This window comes from Podarcis tiliguerta, assembly GCF_965153285.1.
Source record: "Podarcis tiliguerta genome assembly, chromosome: 12".
In the NCBI taxonomy this organism is placed as follows: Eukaryota; Metazoa; Chordata; class Lepidosauria; order Squamata; family Lacertidae; genus Podarcis; species Podarcis tiliguerta.
This window is the reverse complement of record NC_139545.1, coordinates 29,466,892-29,484,807: the sequence shown is the minus strand read 5'-3', so window position 1 is coordinate 29,484,807 and position 17,916 is coordinate 29,466,892. Positions and strand designations below refer to the sequence as shown.

Here is a 17,916-nt window from a genome sequence, read left to right as displayed (position 1 = left end):
TTGCCTGTCTTCTAAAGAGTTTGACATGGGATTCATTGCTATAGCATATTCATTCCAGGGAGGTCGGGTGGAGCAGAGGCGAAGAGATGAAAGCGCGTTGGACACAGGTCACGGTTTGAGGACAAAGGTTGAAGAGCGCCATCAATTTCCCATCTGACAGATGCTAATCGTGGGACCGGATGTTAATGGATGTCAATGGATAGGACCTGACATTCTGATGAGTCCACTGCTTCATTTTAAGTTTGTGCCAGAGTTGCGATATGATGGATGTGCTGGCTGAAGTAAAGTTTGACAGTTTGATGAGCAACGAGCCTTCCAGTTCATCTTTCAAATAATGGAGATTGGTGGCGTTTGCCATCATCTGGAAGTACAGCTGGCCACGGCTTTTGTCCTGCTATAGAAAAACTAGTTTCCCAGAAGTGCTTGCTTTTCCCACTAAGCACAGCCTGCCCCAAAGGACAACATGGTGCCCAGTTCCCAATTCCATGCACAGCAGCTGAATGGACTGTCAACTGAATCATACTTTGACAATGGCAATAGGATACTGTCCTCCAGGAAACCTGATGGCAACAAGCTAGCTTAGGGGACACAAAGCAAGCCTGTGTCACACAGCTCTGATTTCCAACAGGTGTGAATAGCCAGGGACTTCCATTGGTGCCCGCTGGAACCTACAAGGGTCAGATTTAAGGGGCTGGTTTTGACCTTTAAAGCCTTTCATGGCCTAGGACCCTCGTATCTACGGGACTGCCTCTCCCGGTATGCCCCACGGAGAGCCTCAAGGTCCATAAATAGCAACACCCTAGTGGTCCCAGGCCCTAAGGAAGTTAGATTGGCTTCAACCAGAGCCAGGGCCTTTTCAACACTAGCTCCGGCCTGGTGGAACGCTCTGCCTCATGAGACCAGGGCCCCGCAGGATCTGATTTCTTTCCACAGCGCCTGTAAGACAGAGTTGTTCCGCCTGGCCTTTGGCTTGAAGCCAATTTGATTCCCTCCCCCTCTTTCTTTTTTCTTTTTCCTTTCTCCTGTGATGAGGCTGCATTTTAATGTTTCAGTGTTGTATTTTAATCTTGTTTTTAAGTTGTATTCATTCAACTTGTTTTTATTATTGCTTGTTAGCCACCCTGAGCCCGGCCTTGGCTGGGGAGGCCGGGGTATAAATAAAACATCATCATCATCATTATTATTATTATTATTATTATTATTATTATTACAACCTAAGGCCTTCTCACACATTGCCACCAGGAATATAGGAAGTTGCCATATGCAATGTCAGAGCATTGGTCCATTTACCTCAGTATTTTCTACACAGACTGGCAGCAGCTGTCCAGGGTTTCAGACGGGGACAGTCGCAGCCCTACCTCTGAGCCAGGCAATGACACAGGCAGGGGGGTCACACAGCATGTGCGGTGCCAGGGGGACTGTTGCCTCAGGCCGGGCCCAGTGCATCCCAGTTGCTCCTCTCCTCCTGCCAAGGACCATGTCGGCTGTCCAGGCTCCCCCCTGTGTGGGCAGGCAGGTGGCTCAGTGTGGCCCCGCTTTGCTCCGGTGGGAGTGTGGTCGCTCCGGCAGTGTCGGTGTTGAGGGCTGGTGCTTCCTTGTCCGGCTCCCATGTACCCCCTGCTTGGTGCACCTGCCCTCCTGGAGCACACAGCCGCCCCCGGCACAAGCAAGCAATGCTATGCCTCTAGACCAGGGGTCAGCAAACCTTTTCAGCAGGGGACCAGTCCACTGTCCCTCAGACCTTGTGGGGGGCAGGGCTATATTTTGGGGGGGAGAATGAACGAATTCCTGTGCCTCACAAATAACCCAGAGATGCATTTTAAATAAAAGGACACATTCTACTCATATAAAAATACGCTGATTCCCGGACCGTCCACAGGCCGGATTTAGAAGATTTGGCTAGATCCGGCCACTGGGCCTTAGTTTGCCTACCCATGCTCTGGACCCACGCAATAGGGCAGAACAGCCAACCTTAAAGGATGCGCTGATTCACATAAGATGATCTGGTCTTTCAACTAGCTTTTCTGAATTGAACCTGAATTGCTTGATTATAGTGCTACCGTGCAGAACAGAGTTAGCTTTGCTCGTAAGGAAGGCTCTGGTGTTTTTCTGGTTTTATTTTTGTGTCTGTTGTTAGAAGGGATGAGGCAGACTCTCTGATCTTATTTAATTATTATGTATCATTTCTACAGTGCTGTAGTTACTCTGCTCTAATCCAGCTGAGGTCTATTATCAAGCTGAGTTCAGGTTCTTCCATATAGGGGAATATTTACACCTACGAGGCCATTCCTTTTCCGTTTGATTACTTCTCAGGTTGTTCCAAACAAAACAAAACATTCAGATGCGCTGGGAGCAGACATACCAATTTAGCAGTCCGTATGATCATTTGATGTTAAGTAATTAACAAAATATGATTGCCTTCAAATGATTCATACTTGACCTTAGACAGTTTGGCTACTGAGGTAGCTGTGAGCAGGATTCAGACATCTCTGGTACTTAGCGACAGAAAACAAAAATGGAATCAACTATTCCATCTGGTTCAGAACTGACTGGGTTTCCTACCTGAGTGCCACAAAAAATTTAGATTTCAAAGTTTTATTTTTGCTTCTTATATTGATACCCACAGCACATTCTAAGACAGCATAATTCCAGAAAAGGGTGAGGCTTCATACAATTAACAATTAAATGAGAAATAATAGAAATCTTAGAAATCCAAATAACAACATAAATCCCTAAATAATGAAATGTTCCCCACATGGCTCAGTTTTTATTCATATGGTATGAAAAGGTGGCTCCTATACAGGTAGGTAAACAAAAACATTCTGTAACATCTGATATAGACTGATAGAACTGTTCCTTGTCACGGATAGCACAAAACCAACAACAATAAGCATATAGTGACCCAACTGCCACACACTTCTAGAAAGGAATTAACATAAGAAGACATATATCTCCTTTTTTCTTCTATTTTCAGGTACAGTGTCTACTTCAGCGTTCTAAGTCCCTGCCTGATATTCAGAGTTTCCCTCCCTTCTGCTCACACTAATTTAAGCGTCACATGTGGAAATAGGGTTAAATGTCAATGCCATTTTGGAATGTAGAAACAGAAGCAGGGGGTTGTAGAATTGGGAAGTTGTAGCTCATTTTTCTTCTACAAGATCACTTCCCACAGCAAAGAGGGGAAAAAGAATAAATTTCATGATATTAATTATGAATAATAATCATTTTTATTAATCATAGAAATGGATTGTAACAATACCACTCTGTTCAGTTTTGTTTAGATTCATGTAGAATATTATACTGGATCGTCGTGTCACAGCTGAGAGAAGATGATAATAGACTGGAACAATTTGGAGGAGAACTATTAGAATGATAAAAGGGAAAGTTGTACTGTGGGAAGTCCAGCTGAGGAAAGAGGCCATGCTGCATCCAGACTGAAGTCAAAAAATTAGCAAGACAGGGCCAGTTTAAATATATTTGAAGTCTGGAAGCTTTCCCTTCACACTGAAGTCACAGTCAGGTCCCACAGGGGAGAGTGTTCGGTCCTACAAGTGGTCAACTGAGTTTGGAAGATTGTCTTATCAGAAAGGTGGACATAATTGTAGTAGACTACTAAGGGATTATTTTAAAAACATCAATTTTCTTGAAAAGCCAAACACTTGCAGGCACAAACAGCATTGTATGTGGGATCGCATAGGACCACCCCGATAGCATCATGAGCACATATAATCATGAATGTGCAATGAAAATAACTGGAAGAACTCATTTTAATGTGGGAATTAGGTGTCTGTACTGCTGATATTTAGGGACGCGGGTGGCGCTGTGGGTTAAAGCCTCAGTGGCTAGGGCTTGCCAATCGAAAGGTCGGCGGTTCGAATCCCCGCGGCGGGGTGCGCTCCCGCTGTTCGGTCCCAGCGTCTGCCAACCTAGCAGTTCGAAAGCACCCCCGGGTGCAAGTAGATAAATAGGGACCGCTTACTAGCGGGAAGGTAAACGGCGTTTCCGTGTGCGGCTCTGGCTCGCCAGAGCAGCGATGTCACGCTGGCCACGTGACCCGGAAGTGTCTTCGGACAGCGCTGGCCCCCGGCCTCTTGAGTGAGATGGGTGCACAACCCTAGAGTCTGTCAAGACTGGCCCGTACGGGCAGGGGTACCTTTACCTTTACCTTTTTACTGCTGATATTGTTGTGTATCACTTGACAATGACTATTCCCCCACAGGAGAAGAAAAGGCAAGGGAGTAAACGTGGTTGGGGAAACCCAGCCAGATGGGTGGGGTATAATAATAATAATAATAATAATAATAATAATAATAATAATAATACAGAATGAAGCCCCTAAGATAGTTGAATGGTGTTTTGTACACTTCTTTCTGGCAAATCCTGCAGCCAAGCTGGTACCAAATGGATTGCTCTGCTTTCCTTAGGACCACATCAGTGAGGCTGAGGGCAGGGGCCTTGTCGTCTGGGGAGCCCAGGACCTCCATGCGCACTGCTCAGGCTTGCACCCTGGGGAAGTCACTTCAGTGCTACTAATGCAGCGGTTTGACTTCACCTTCAGAGGCATACTCCATTGTCTCTCGAGACAGATGGATGCCAACAACAGTCCCAGGTAGGGAGCCCAAGGAGCCAGCTGTAAGACCTTTTCATCTGGAGTTATATTCTGACTTTAATTCCTATTTGGTTTTAATATGTAGTTATGGGTCCCATGCCTCCAGGACCGGTGAGACTGAATTAAATTAAATTAAATGATTATCTGGGGGTGGTTGGCCCGCTCCTTTCAGATCCCTTTTGATCTGCGGTGTGCACAGTCCCCCAAGTTAAAAGCAAGACTGAATCCCCCAGGCAAACCACCTGGTTTTTTCTTTGGTATGAGCCGCTCAGAGAAGTTGCCTCCATATGCCCCCAGCCCTTCTCAGAGTGCGTCTCTGCACCTAGGGCTCTCCAACTTTTTCATTAGGCAACTTGCTTCAGGGTATGAGGGAGGATTGATGAGGAATCGTCCACTGTTACATGAGCGTTCAGCTGCTTCTTAGAACAAGAAGAGGAAAATAACAGAGTACCAGATGTTGTTCCTGTAAGAACATTGCAGAAGATTCCTCTGCCACTCTGTTGATCACACTGGGAACTGGAGTATACATTTTGACATCTTCATAGAACATTGTGGGGGGAAACTGTGGACCTCCAGATTTTTTGGGACTAGAATTCCCACCATCCCTGACAATTCCTTGGGGCTGATGGGAGTTGGAGTCCAACAACACTGGAGAGTTTTAGGTTCCTCAGCCCTGACTTAGAGGCCTGGTGCAGACATAATGCTACCTAACATCCTGGAAGCCCCCTGTGGGCTCCTGCGCACTTCTCTGTTCTCCTTGTACCTCCTCTCTCCTACGGGCATTTGCTTCCCTTTCAGACCTGTTATGTCCCAAGCTTGGATCCTAGAACAATAGGCAGGTAGGCTCCTAGCATGCAACAACCTGGTTGGTCTGCAGGAGCAGACCAATCAGACCCCAGAAGGTAGTTAATCAGCCAATCAGGCTCCAGGAGGTAAGCAGAATCAGCCAATCAGACGGAACCCATTGTGTAAATAATGTATATAAAGCCTGAGGTTTTGGGGGGGGGGAACACACTCACTCACAGATTTACGAGCTGCATTAAAGAGCATGAAATCACTACGCGACTCCGACTATATTTCAAGACCTAACTGGTTTGTGCTACGTCTGCACTGGCATTTTTGCTAATCATAGTTGTCCCCAACTGCAGTTTGAAAACATGCTTCATGGACCATGTTTGCGAACTGTGGCGTGGTTTGGCACCAATTGCGGTTAGCTAAAATGCAAGAGCAAAGGTATCACTAACCATAATTAGCTCCCAGACTGAAAGGGATTGTTGTTCTCAGTTTTCTAACAAAGTCTGTTAGCTGGTACCAGGACCTTTGTTTAAAGAGTCACACTAGCCACACTAGCCATTCAACGTGGTCATATAGAAGGGCTCCCAGAAACTTTGAAATGACACCACTATGCGTGATGAATGCACCACAGCAGATGTCTGGGTACAATTCAGAGGCAATCCTCACCCATCTGGATGCAGTGTTCAGTGGGTACAGAATATCTGCGAATTTGGAAGATGTGAATCTCTCCTAAACTCTATTAACCCTTTGTTCAACATTTCCAGATGCTCTACATACAAGATGGAAGAAGCACTAGGATAGAAGTGCTTAAAATGCTAGAAAATAAGAGATCAAAGTCACAGATCAAAGCATTCAAGGTGGCTTGGCATTGATTCTTTCACACAACCATTTCAATAAGAGACTATCTGACCGGCATGCTAATACAAGCAAACCTTACAGTGTCAGCAACCTACAAATTAGAGGTAGACACTGGGAGACTTCTTTTTCTCTTTTAAAAAGCCTTTTCAAATTTGAAGAGGACTGAGTTTGCCAGCAGTGTGTAGGGGAAAGGGTAAGCCTGGGAGATGCTTCCTCTTCCAATGTTTTATATAGAAGGGAATTCAGAAAAAAAGAATCCATGAATTGAATGTCATAGGATGCGCGCAAAGAGGAGAGGGGTGCCGCAGCTGGCATTATGCCGAAATGTTGGTGTGTGAGCGAATGGACAAATGGCCAGATCTTTACTGGGTGGTTGGAGGTTTGTGGTTTTCAAAGTGGGTTCCTGAGAGCTCTGTGAGTCTTCAGAAAGAAGATCAGCAACAGTGGACAAACATTCCTGGCAGACGGCTTGCCTACAACTGCCCACAATTACAACTCTGTAACGTACAACTGCAGGAGAATGTGGATGTCTTGCATTCATCAGGGCAATGTCAAGATGCAACAAGACTGACCAGTGCTCCTCATGAGAAGGACATTGGCCACATTCACACCATACATTTAAAGCACTTTTATATCATTTAAAACAGTCATTGGCCTTCCCCAAAGAATTCTGGGAGCTGTACTTTGTTGAGGGCACTGAGTATTGTTAGGATACCCCTATTCCTCTCACAGAGTTCCCTGTGAGGATGGATTGGTAAACTCCCCTGAGAAGCATCAGGCAATCTCCATTTTCATTTCCCATAATGCTCCTGATGTAGTGCTGCTCCAGAGCCTTGTGACAAGTCCAAAATGGTGGCCAGGGCGTTTATTTTTTTTTAAAAAAATTCTAAACGGGAGGGGATGCATACATAGAAAATGATATACAATATTTTACAATATGCAGAGCTTCTGTGGCATATAGCAATGAGGGAAGAGTTCCCTGAAGGCAGAAAATTTTAAAGCCCCTGATCTCGGTAGGTCCGGATTGGAGTAACAGTGATCCCTTTCCTCACCTGTAGTTTGCTGACTCTTGTCTCTCGTCTCCTGCTGATAAAATACCTTTGAAATGAAATTGATTGTAGGCAAACTGCTGATAACCTTTGGTTAATTAAAGCCTTCTCAGAGAGCAGAAGTATTATGACAGTTATGAAGTAACTCTGCACATTTCTGCGTATCTGTACTACGCGGTTGTCAGGAAACAAAATACTTGGTGTAGCCTGGCATAACATTAAGCAGACGCTTATTCCCTTCACAGAGCTACAATTCTCAGAATGGTTTAGCAGTCAATCCCGCTTCAGAGGAAACTCTGGAAACTGTAGCTCTGTGAGGGGGACTAGGTGCTTCCTAACAACTCTCAGCGCCCTAATAAACTACAGCTCCCAGAAGTATTTAGAGGAAGTCATGGCTGTTCAAAATGGTATCATGGTGCTTTAAACGTATGATGTGAATGTGGCCGTAATTACAACCTGGGAAAGAGAAGGCTCTCTATTATGAGCGTGTTCAGTAGCAAGTTATCTGAAAACACTAGATGATACTGTTGCAAGCCATCCCAATTTCCAAGAGGTGTGAGATTCAAGGGGTTCCAGGTGCTCACCCAGGTGCTCACTTTGGAATGAGGGACAGCAGAGACTTTGTGATTCATGGTTTATTTATATATATATATATACAACCTGAGCCTTAGCACCCCAAGAGGGTCTTGCTTCTCCCATAGCCACAGCCTTGGATTCAAGCAAAAATCTGGCATGATTCTGACCCTCTGCCTTCCCAGCCTGCTGCCTTGCTTCCAGCTTTCAGCTCAGCATTAACTCAAGTCTGCACTCTGGCCTTTGTTTTTCGAAATGAAGCCTTATTTACCTAGGGATCCATTAGCCACGCCATCCCCTGGACCTCGGAGGGAACAAAAGTACCAGGAAAGCAAAATCTTCTTTGGAGAAAAAGAGTTTATTGAGATCTGAGCACAGAGTCAAGGTCTGTACTCAGAGACAGCCTGCTGGTTAGTTCCTAGAAATACACTGGCTGTAAAGCAAGACACTTCAGCAGACTTTCTTATACCCCCAGACTTCCCCAATCGGCTAGCAAATATTGCTTGCTTAACACATTTTATTGCTTGCTAAACATTCCTGTCTTTCTGCTAAGCCAAGCACTCCCTCCCACCTCCTTGTACACGTGTCTTCTTTTGCTAGCTAAGCATTCCCTTCGTATCTCTTCTTATTCTTGCATTACTAAGCAGAAGTAAAGTAGGAAACATCTTGCTAGTGGTTTTTAGTTGACAGCAGTTTTTGGCTAGGCAGGAAACGACCTTCTGACCTGTAACTAGCATCAGCAGTTTCAGATAGCTGGTTAGACAGGAAACGGCCTCCTGACCTGTCTGATTTAGACTTTGCAAATAACTGCATTTTTGGGTTTGAGCTTGTGTAACCATCCTAGCAGAGTGCCGGAATTTACTATGTGTAGATAATATTTGAGAGCAACAGAATAAAATATTGAGAGAAACCTTTCCCATCTCCCTTTACTCCGTCCTCTTCTTTTGAACAATCTATTACTTAGATTCGTTCTGGGGTAGGGGTCTATATTCTCTCATTACAGCAATCACGCGAGGTCCCATCATGCGAGACATCATCTTTTTCATCATATGTTGCAGGCATTGCATTAAGCAGGGTATACAGAAGCAGAAAAGCAATAGAAGCATTATTGGGCCTATTCTCCCCACAAATACGATACCGTTCATGCCAACAGAAATACGAGAGCATCCATATGACAAGGGCGGTACATATCACTCCTACCCACCAAACCCAATATCTCCATGGTTCCTCCCACCAATATTCAGGGGGTGTGCTCATTGTTGAAGAGCCCACTGATATTTGTGCCCGACTACCTGTTGAGCCTCAAGGATGAGAGCCCACCGGTGAGCTGATGCTCCCACTATGTGGGTCAATTTTTCTATTAGCCCTGTTGGGTGGATTGAACTCTCGTGCTGCCTCCCTAGTGACCAGAGCATATGGAAGCTGAAATCCTGGGGTGGCAATTCTTACTGGCACTTGTTTAGTAATTTCAATGCACACCTGGCTCAGGCTCCCATCTATCACCTGGGTTAAGAGTAGGACCTGGTCTATCAAATGAGGTTGGTACAGTGCTCTACCTTCCAGATAACAGTTGACTACCCTCCCACAACAGCAAGAGCGGTACAGAACTAGATAGATTTCGATCGTCTCTACAGCTTCCCGTAAGAGCACTGTCCACGCATGCTGGTCAGTGGTGTGGGAGAGGAGCCACAACGGGGCAGTGGGGTGTCTCAATACGGTAATCTCATCAAACCCCAGTTTCCAATAGCCAAGGAGCACACCATCTCTTACCACCGGTAAGACGAACCAGTCGTAGCAGAGGCCAGCAGGCCAATAGGGTTGGTATGGTTCGGTAGGGTCAGGGCAATAAGACATAGAGCAAGTCAATAAAGAAAATAAGAGAGAAAAGAGAAAGTCTTTGTAACTGTCCTTGTGATGATTAGTCGCAGGATCTCGTTGCCCGTGGCCTAACGCTTTTTCCTGGTAGCGTCAGACACAAGGTGATGATCAACTTCAGAGGGTCAGCGGGATTTCTTTTGCAAGTCCAGACACCCTTCTCCAGATGCGTGTGATGTACCCAGGGGATCACCTCGACTACTTTCACTGCAGTTAGGGATGAGGGGGTCGCCAGACGCTGTCACTCAGAGGGACTGGTGAACCGGCTCAGCGAGACTGCCACGGGACTGCAGGTGTACGCTTGAGGGAATACCTGGAAAGAAAGCAAACACACACAACAAACACAGGGATTGCACTTGTTCTTGGGTGATGTGATCTCCCATCTGCCCAAACCGGCGGGGATGCCTCGGACGAAAGGGGTTGGCCTGCCATATAGAAGTTCAAAGGGTGATAGTTCTCAGTCTCTTGGTTGGCGCACAGGGCACATTTTGGGATATAGCAGCAGTTAGTTGAGGTAGAATATTCTCCCAAGGTGCGCCTTAGCAGCTGGGCCTCCCAAATGGGTGGACTCGTGGTAATTCTTTACAATTGTGCTGGCCAGATGTTGGGGCACAAAAACACGGCTGTCCGGTCCTTCCTGGAGCGTTGCTCCTTCTTGGCTGGTCCACTGCTGTTCATCAAGGGTGTAACGTGGTTCCACATCGTCTGGAGTGAGTTCTGGTACCAATATCAAAAGTCCCGGTGGTGCCTCTAAATTGGCTGGAGAACAAATGTCTACGTTGGGGGCGCTGCCTGCGGGCGCCCCTCCCATCCAATTCTTCACCGTGCGTAGAGATATCAGCAAGGCGGTCGTCACTGGAGGGGATCTTCAGGATGCTGAGACACAGTCCAATCTGAAGCAGCTTTCTTATGTGGTGGACCCAAGGGGTGGTGCCAGCGACCTTCACAGCTGTGGGTGTGGAGAGCAGATGGGCCCTTCCAGCACGGCGGCAGTGGTGCCTGGGACCAGTCTCATCCACACCTCGTCACCTGGCTCAAACTGGTCATGCAAGAAGTTCGGGCCTGGGTTGAGAGAGAAAATCTCGAGAGAGAGACTGTACATAATTGTTCAATTCCACATCTTGAGCAGGGATAGGTGAAAGCATGCACACATAAGGAACCGGTCTCCCAAACATCACTTCAAAAGGGTGACAAGTGAATACGTTTCAATGGGAGGCTACAGACTCTAAGCAAAGCCAAGGGCAACATGGACACCCAATTAGACCCTGTTTCTTGGGTCAATGGTTTTTTTTCAAAGTCCTGTTCATCCTTTCCTCTTTTCCAGAACTTTGGGGCCTATATGCGGTACCCACCATCTTCCTTCTTCACTGGCAACAGTGGGGTGTTTCACTGTGATTGGCATTGTTTCAAGATTCCATGTTGAAGCAATCGCTTCAAATGCACCCACACTCCTTCAGCTGCCTGTCGTGGGATGGGATATTGGTTTTTATCTTTCGCCCATAGTCCAGGGTCAACATCATGAGGCAGGCTAACAGGGAGGATTCCCTCCTCTTCTTTTACCATCATCAAGCACCAATGGTCTCTCAGGGGCATTTCTAAAGAAAACTCTCCTGCTGGTCCAGTTGTCATCATTACTTCCCCCATTGGTTGGAAGGAAATCTGGGCTTGTAATTTTGTTAACAAGTCTTGGCCCAATAAAGGAATGGGACACTCTGGTATATACAAAAAATTGTGCTGGACTACTTGGCCACCTAGGCAGCAGGTAACAGACTGCAAAAAACGGGGCCTTTTGTGATTTACCTGTGGCCCCAATTATATTAACCACTTGGTTTGTGGGTTTTGTTACAGGCACAGGTAAGACTGAGTGGGCAGCTCCCTTGTTCACCTTCTCCTACCTGTAATAAGGTAGCTAGGTTAAGGGCTGTGGTAACCTGAAACTTCAGGCGTGAATGTAATAACAGCATCTGGCACTTCCTCATTTTCGCTTGTGATAGGAAATAGGTGCCTTTCATGTCAAGTAAGGCTGGGACTGCATGTGGAGTCACACAGGTGGTGTCCTGTCCAAACGTGAATTTTATCTGCCTTCGTGAGTAGGGTGGCCACTGCCACAATCGCTTTCATACAGGGGGGGGGCAATCTCTGTTCTGTTGGGGTTAGCTTCTCTGACAAGTATGCGACGGGTTGCTGCCAATTTTTCAGTTTCTGGCATAAGACTCCCTTGGCTACCCCCTGGTCTTCATCTATGAACAGCGTAAAAGGCTTCTTGGGGTTTGGATGCCAAGCACTGGGGCTTGTTGTCACTTTGAGATCCTGAAAAGCCTGCTGCTGTTCCCTGCCCCATATAAAAGGATCCTTCTCTATTCCCTAGTTGACTCATGCAGGGGCCAAGCAATGCTTCTGTAATTAGTAGTGAGTCCAGGAGATATTGTTCATCATCATAAGTGGGATTATAGGTTTAAAAAAAAAAAATCCCTTCAAACAATTTTACGATCTTTGCTGGATTCTCCTCAAAAGAGGGGTTCTGATTTCTCCAATTACAAACATCTGCACTTGAAAAGGGTATATGCTGGACCGTGTAGGTCTGTGGTGCCTTCGCTTGTTCAGCTGGGACAGGGGCTGGTGGATCATAAACCCTCTGAAGGGGCATTTCTCCAGTTGCCTGATCCTTCCTGGTTTTCTCATACTATCTGTGAGACATAACTCTCTTCGCCGCCTGTCCCCACTTACGTTGCCATCTCTTCCTCTTTTCAGGGGTGCAGCATTCTGCTGCCTCAACTAACAAGGGGCTTACATCCAACTTCTTCCTCAAATGGCTTTACAAACTCCTTTAGTCTCTTTTTCTGTCTTTCTGTCCACATTTTCTTTCCTTGATTCATATCATCTAGTGTCTTCCTAAACTCTTCGTTATCTTCCTCATCTTCCTCTTCTTCCGTCTCACTATCCTCCTTCGCAGGTCCTCCTCCCCCCTACACCAGCACCTCCCTGTGCTTCTTGATCTTGGCCTGGGGGGGGGGGGGGTTTGGAGGGGCTGTTGGTGGAGTGTAAGGTGGTGGCTTAATCACTCCCCCTCCTCATCTTCTGGGTCTTCTAACACCAGAGGCTTCACTGTACAAATCCTGTTCTGTGTGTTGCTGTCACAGCAAGACTTTAGCCATGGTAGATTCTTTTCTTTACATTGGTCTTCCATGTAGAGATATAGGGGATCTGGTCTGGGTGGACATTTAATATATTTTGCCACAGGGGGTTGATTTGCCACAGGGGGTTGATTAATTGCAAATCAAAGCCACGCAGTTCTCTGGGTTGGCAAGTCCACCTCACATAAAGTTTTGAGTCTCTGTTTTTTCAATGTGAATCATCACTCTTCGTGGCTGTTTTCCAGTTATTAAAAAAGCATTCCAGAGGAATACATTGGCTTGCTCCAGACCCTATTTTTTTTTTTTTTTTTTTTTTTTTTTTTTTCAGATACTCCGCACCTGACTGGGCTGTAAATTCTTTCACAGTTCACACGATACAGATTGTGGTCTGCACGAGGTCGCCCTGGCAGAAAACGCACAACCCTGCAATCGCTCGGCCAAGGGGAACGCTAGGCCCCGACCCACACTTGACAACAATTCAGTCACTGGAGTATCTGACACACAACATGTCAACAAAACACTCAATTCCCTCTGCCCCATTCCCTTTCCCAAACCTTTACCAATTCCTTTCCTGGTGGCATTCTTACTGCCGGGCACTCTACTGCCAACTACCAGGTGAGGCTGATCAGGCCTCTGGCCCTTTCCCTCGGGCCCCTAGCCCTTTCCCTCGGGCTTACCTTTCTCCGCTGCGGACCTGTCCCCTCGGCGCCGTTCTGTCCTCTTGTTCTCCCTCAACTAGATGTCTCCGCTCCAGGACGGTGTGGCAATCTCCCCCTACAAACTGGCAGGGTGTGCACCGGAAATGCGAACGCCGATTGGAGCTGTTCACCTTGGTTGAGCCTGGCCCTCCGGTCCGTATTTGGGGAGGGGGCTGATCCCGGACGAGCCCCCAAAGAAATGAAGCCTTATTTACCTAGGGATCCATTAGCCACGCCATCCCCTGGACCTCGGAGGGAACAAAAGTACCAGGAAAGCAAAATCTTCTTTGGAGAAAAAGAGTTTATTGAGATCTGAGCACAGAGTCAAGGTCTGTACTCAGAGACAGCCTGCTGGTTAGTTCCTAGAAATACACTGGCTGTAAAGCAAGACACTTCAGCAGACTTTCTTATACCCCCAGACTTCCCCAATCGGCTAGCAAATATTGCTTGCTTAACACATTTTATTGCTTGCTAAACATTCCTGTCTTTCTGCTAAGCCAAGCACTCCCTCCCACCTCCTTGTACACGTGTCTTCTTTTGCTAGCTAAGCATTCCCTTCGTATCTCTTCTTATTCTTGCATTACTAAGCAGAAGTAAAGTAGGAAACATCTTGCTAGTGGTTTTTAGTTGACAGCAGTTTTTGGCTAGGCAGGAAACGACCTTCTGACCTGTAACTAGCATCAGCAGTTTCAGATAGCTGGTTAGACAGGAAACGGCCTCCTGACCTGTCTGATTTAGACTTTGCAAATAACTGCATTTTTGGGTTTGAGCTTGTGTAACCATCCTAGCAGAGTGCCGGAATTTACTATGTGTAGATAATATTTGAGAGCAACAGAATAAAATATTGAGAGAAACCTTTCCCATCTCCCTTTATAACTACCAGCGAGTTGACCCAGATGAATCCAGATACTGAGGGAGATGCCTTATACATCTGGAAAGCGGTTGGGCCAGAGGTGGGGGAAAGTGTGGACCCTCTGGATGTTGCTGGTCTAATATCTAAGACCAAAAGTTTAACCACCCCATGTCACATGTGACTTCTTTTTCGTGGTTGTCTTAGCCCTCCCGTTGTTAAGCTCTGCCGTAAGCTGCTCCAGCCTGAATCGCAAACACGAAATGCCAAGCTAAAGATCAGCATTTTTGAAAAGAGAGTCAATCCCAAGCCCTTTTCATACCTGCTTGATATAGATACACTGCAGAGAGCAGAAAAGCGCAGAAATACAATTGTTTTTGTGCTGCAGGTAACCTTTAGCATGGTAATTGCAGTCTCCATGTTAGGGTTCATTGTTTCAGGGCTTAAATGTATTTTGCCATTATCCTTTCAAGCTCCAATGACAATATGAGCTGAAATATGTACCAACATGCCTCTGTTTATTGCCAAGCAGAGACTTAATCCTATGCTATGTGCGTTTTTCTGAAGCCAGTCGGTGCACCAGTGATTTAGTTATATAAAACAGTGAGCTCAGAACCTTGCCCATCAACCTTTGTTTTGATTGGATTTTTTTTAAAATACCTGGCTGCGTACGTTGCATAAGAAGTACTATAAAAATAAGTTTGTACACCACAATATTCAGCTGCGTTACCTAACAGAAAATAAAACAAAACTCTACCTTTATTTTCTTTTTGGAAAGAATGCAATTTCTGCTTCAAGTCTGGTTTGTCTTGCTCTGGGGGCACATGGATGGAGCAGCCCAGCGAAAACAAGTTTAGTGTCGCGAGAAGCTTATTGGGCTAAGAACAAGAAGCTCCGGAATTTCTGAGTTCTTCTGTCCATCATAAAAGGAAGTATCACTTGGGCTTTAGAAGCCAAACACATTCCATTTCACAGGTGCTGCCTGATGCTGCTCAGGTAGGGGAAGTGGCTTGTAACAAGCCCATGGAGCTGACTCACTGAGCCTCTGTGACAGAGAAGGGTTGTAGCATCTGCTCTGCATCCAGAAGGTTACATGTTCAATCCCTGGCATCTCCAGGTAGGGCTGGGAGACATACCTGCCTGAACCACAGTCAGTGGTAGATAACATTGAGCTAGATGGACCAATGTTCTGACTTTGTTTGACTTCCTATGTCAGTGTGGTGTAGTGGTTAAGAGTGGTAGATTCGTAATCTGGTGAACTGGGTTCACTTCCCTGCTCCTCCACATGCAGCTGCTGGGTGACCTTGGGCTAGTCACACTTCTCTGAAGTCTCTCAGCCTCACTCACCTCACAGAGTGTTTGTTGTGGGGGAGGAAGGGAAAGGAGATTGTTAGCTGCTTTGAGACTCCTTAGGGTAGTGATAAAGTGGGATATCAAATCCAAACTCCTCTTCTTCCTATGACAGAGGGCTGGACTCCTGGACACCTAGGATAGGAGAAGATAGCCTGCCTGGCTTCCATTCATCCTGGGAGCCTTACATGAACACTCTCCTGCTGCATCCTCTATCAGTAGCAACTAGGGTCCTCCAACTGGTGTTAGCCTTCAGCTTCCAGAAGTTCCAAATAGCACAGCCAAAGGACATGGATGATAAGAATTGTCCAACAACATCAGTGGGGGTTACATATTTCCCATCCCTGAACTCAGGAGAAACAAACAAATCTCTCTCAACAGCTGGGTTTAGGGATTGGAAGACAGGCATTGTAAGAGAGATGGGGCTGGAGAAGTGATGGGGTAAACAGAGGGAGAATGTTTTAAAGGACTCCATTGGTTCACGTTCCCTCCTCTGTTTAGTGGTTAAGTGGGGAAAACTTTCATGGATTCTGCACAAGGGCTACTAAAATTCTAGAACACATCTTGTTCCTGCCCTTTTCTTTCTGGATGCTTCCAGGCTGTGGCTATTTTGGGCTGGAATTTGATCATATACTGAAAAATTCAGATTACACAAAGCTAGCTGGCTTGCACAACAAATCTGCTTCCCCCAAAGAGCAGACTTTCTCCTATTTGCATTGCTAAAATGTGAAATAGCACTTGCTTTGATACCATTTCATCTAACCTCCCTGCAAACAAATCAGGACAAATGTTCATTAAACAGGCAGGTCATCTGAATGTGCTCCCTGTCTCCTCTTGTGGTATGGAGTGTCAAGAACAGGCAACAGATAGGCTTCTTGGCTGGGTTATTTATTTATTTTTACAGTTCTATTCAGCTTTACTTCCATGGGACTCATGACAGTGCAAATGGGATCCCTGTGGGGACTGCTTTGCAGGTGCTGACTAGGGAGCTGCAGACGGAGGGAGAATTAGGAGGCCTTCTCCCTTCCATGATGAAGGTGAAACTGATCCTCCAACTGGTTGTTTTCAAAACTCGGAAATATTATATATTACAATGGAATTTAATGGTTTTTGCCTGAGAGCTTGTAACAGTAGGTGGGTGAATAAAAAAGGGCCAATAATGATGCCCAGGAAGGCAAGAAATACTTGATAGGCTTGACAGCCTCTGCTTCTTGTCCTGCCCTGAATTGCCAGTCTAGGGCTAGATCTAGACACATTACAGAAGCATTTCAGTTAAACACATTGTAAACTCGTACGGGGAAATCCGGTAGGGAAAGGCGGGATTCCACAGCACCATCTGGTGTCACAGTGTTATATCACATATAAAACGCTTTATCTAGCTGAGTCCTCGCCTTAGAGTGCCTCTGCCAGTCAGCCCAAATGATTTGGCTGCCAATTAAGCCACCACTATCTTTAGCTCCAATCCCTCAATAATTCCTAATGTGTTTTTAATAAGTCCATAAATCAACCCCCTGCATGTTTCTTATCACCAGTGGTTATATTATTTTCCATGAGACAGGCAGTGACTCCAATTACCATCGAAAGGGCATGAAGACAAGGATTATCTGAGAATGGGATAATTATTACATGCTAACTGCGAACAGTTTTACTACTCTGTGGAAAGACACCTGTCTCACATTTGTCAAGAGTTCTGTGGATCTTGTGTTATTCTGAATTTATCCACTTTGTGAAACCCTGGTTGTGTCACAGCTCTCGAGAAGTACCTAAAGTGGAAGATTATATACCGTAGGTATGAGAGAACTACTGAGGTGTGTGATTGCATGACCTATTGGGCCATAGTTATTAATAATCTCTGGTCATTAAGCCCTCAGTCTGAGGAAAGTACCTCTGCCTTGTAGCTGTGACAGAAGAATTTGAAAAATGCTACTTTAATGAAAATGTTTATTTTTGTCTAGATGGGATATAAACCTTTTATTTCCCTTTTTGAAGAGGGAAATGTCTGTTTAAGCAGAACTCTCTGGAGGCAGGAAGAATCCCATTTTGACAAATATGTGTTTCGTTGGGGCAGTGGTGGAATGATTATAGCCAGGAGCCTGTCCCAATCATTATGTGCAACAAGGGCAAT

At 45.9% G+C, this 17,916-nt stretch overlaps 1 long non-coding RNA gene across 1 annotated transcript; it reads left to right on the top strand.

The window, feature by feature from the left end:
- The first annotated feature begins 15,040 nt into the window (after positions 1 to 15,040).
- On the top strand, positions 15,041 to 16,607 carry LOC310661368. Its single transcript, XR_014503916.1, has 2 exons — positions 15,041 to 15,558; positions 15,907 to 16,607. It is a non-coding gene; the product is annotated as an uncharacterized lncRNA (long non-coding RNA).
- Positions 16,608 to 17,916: the final 1,309 nt, after the last annotated feature.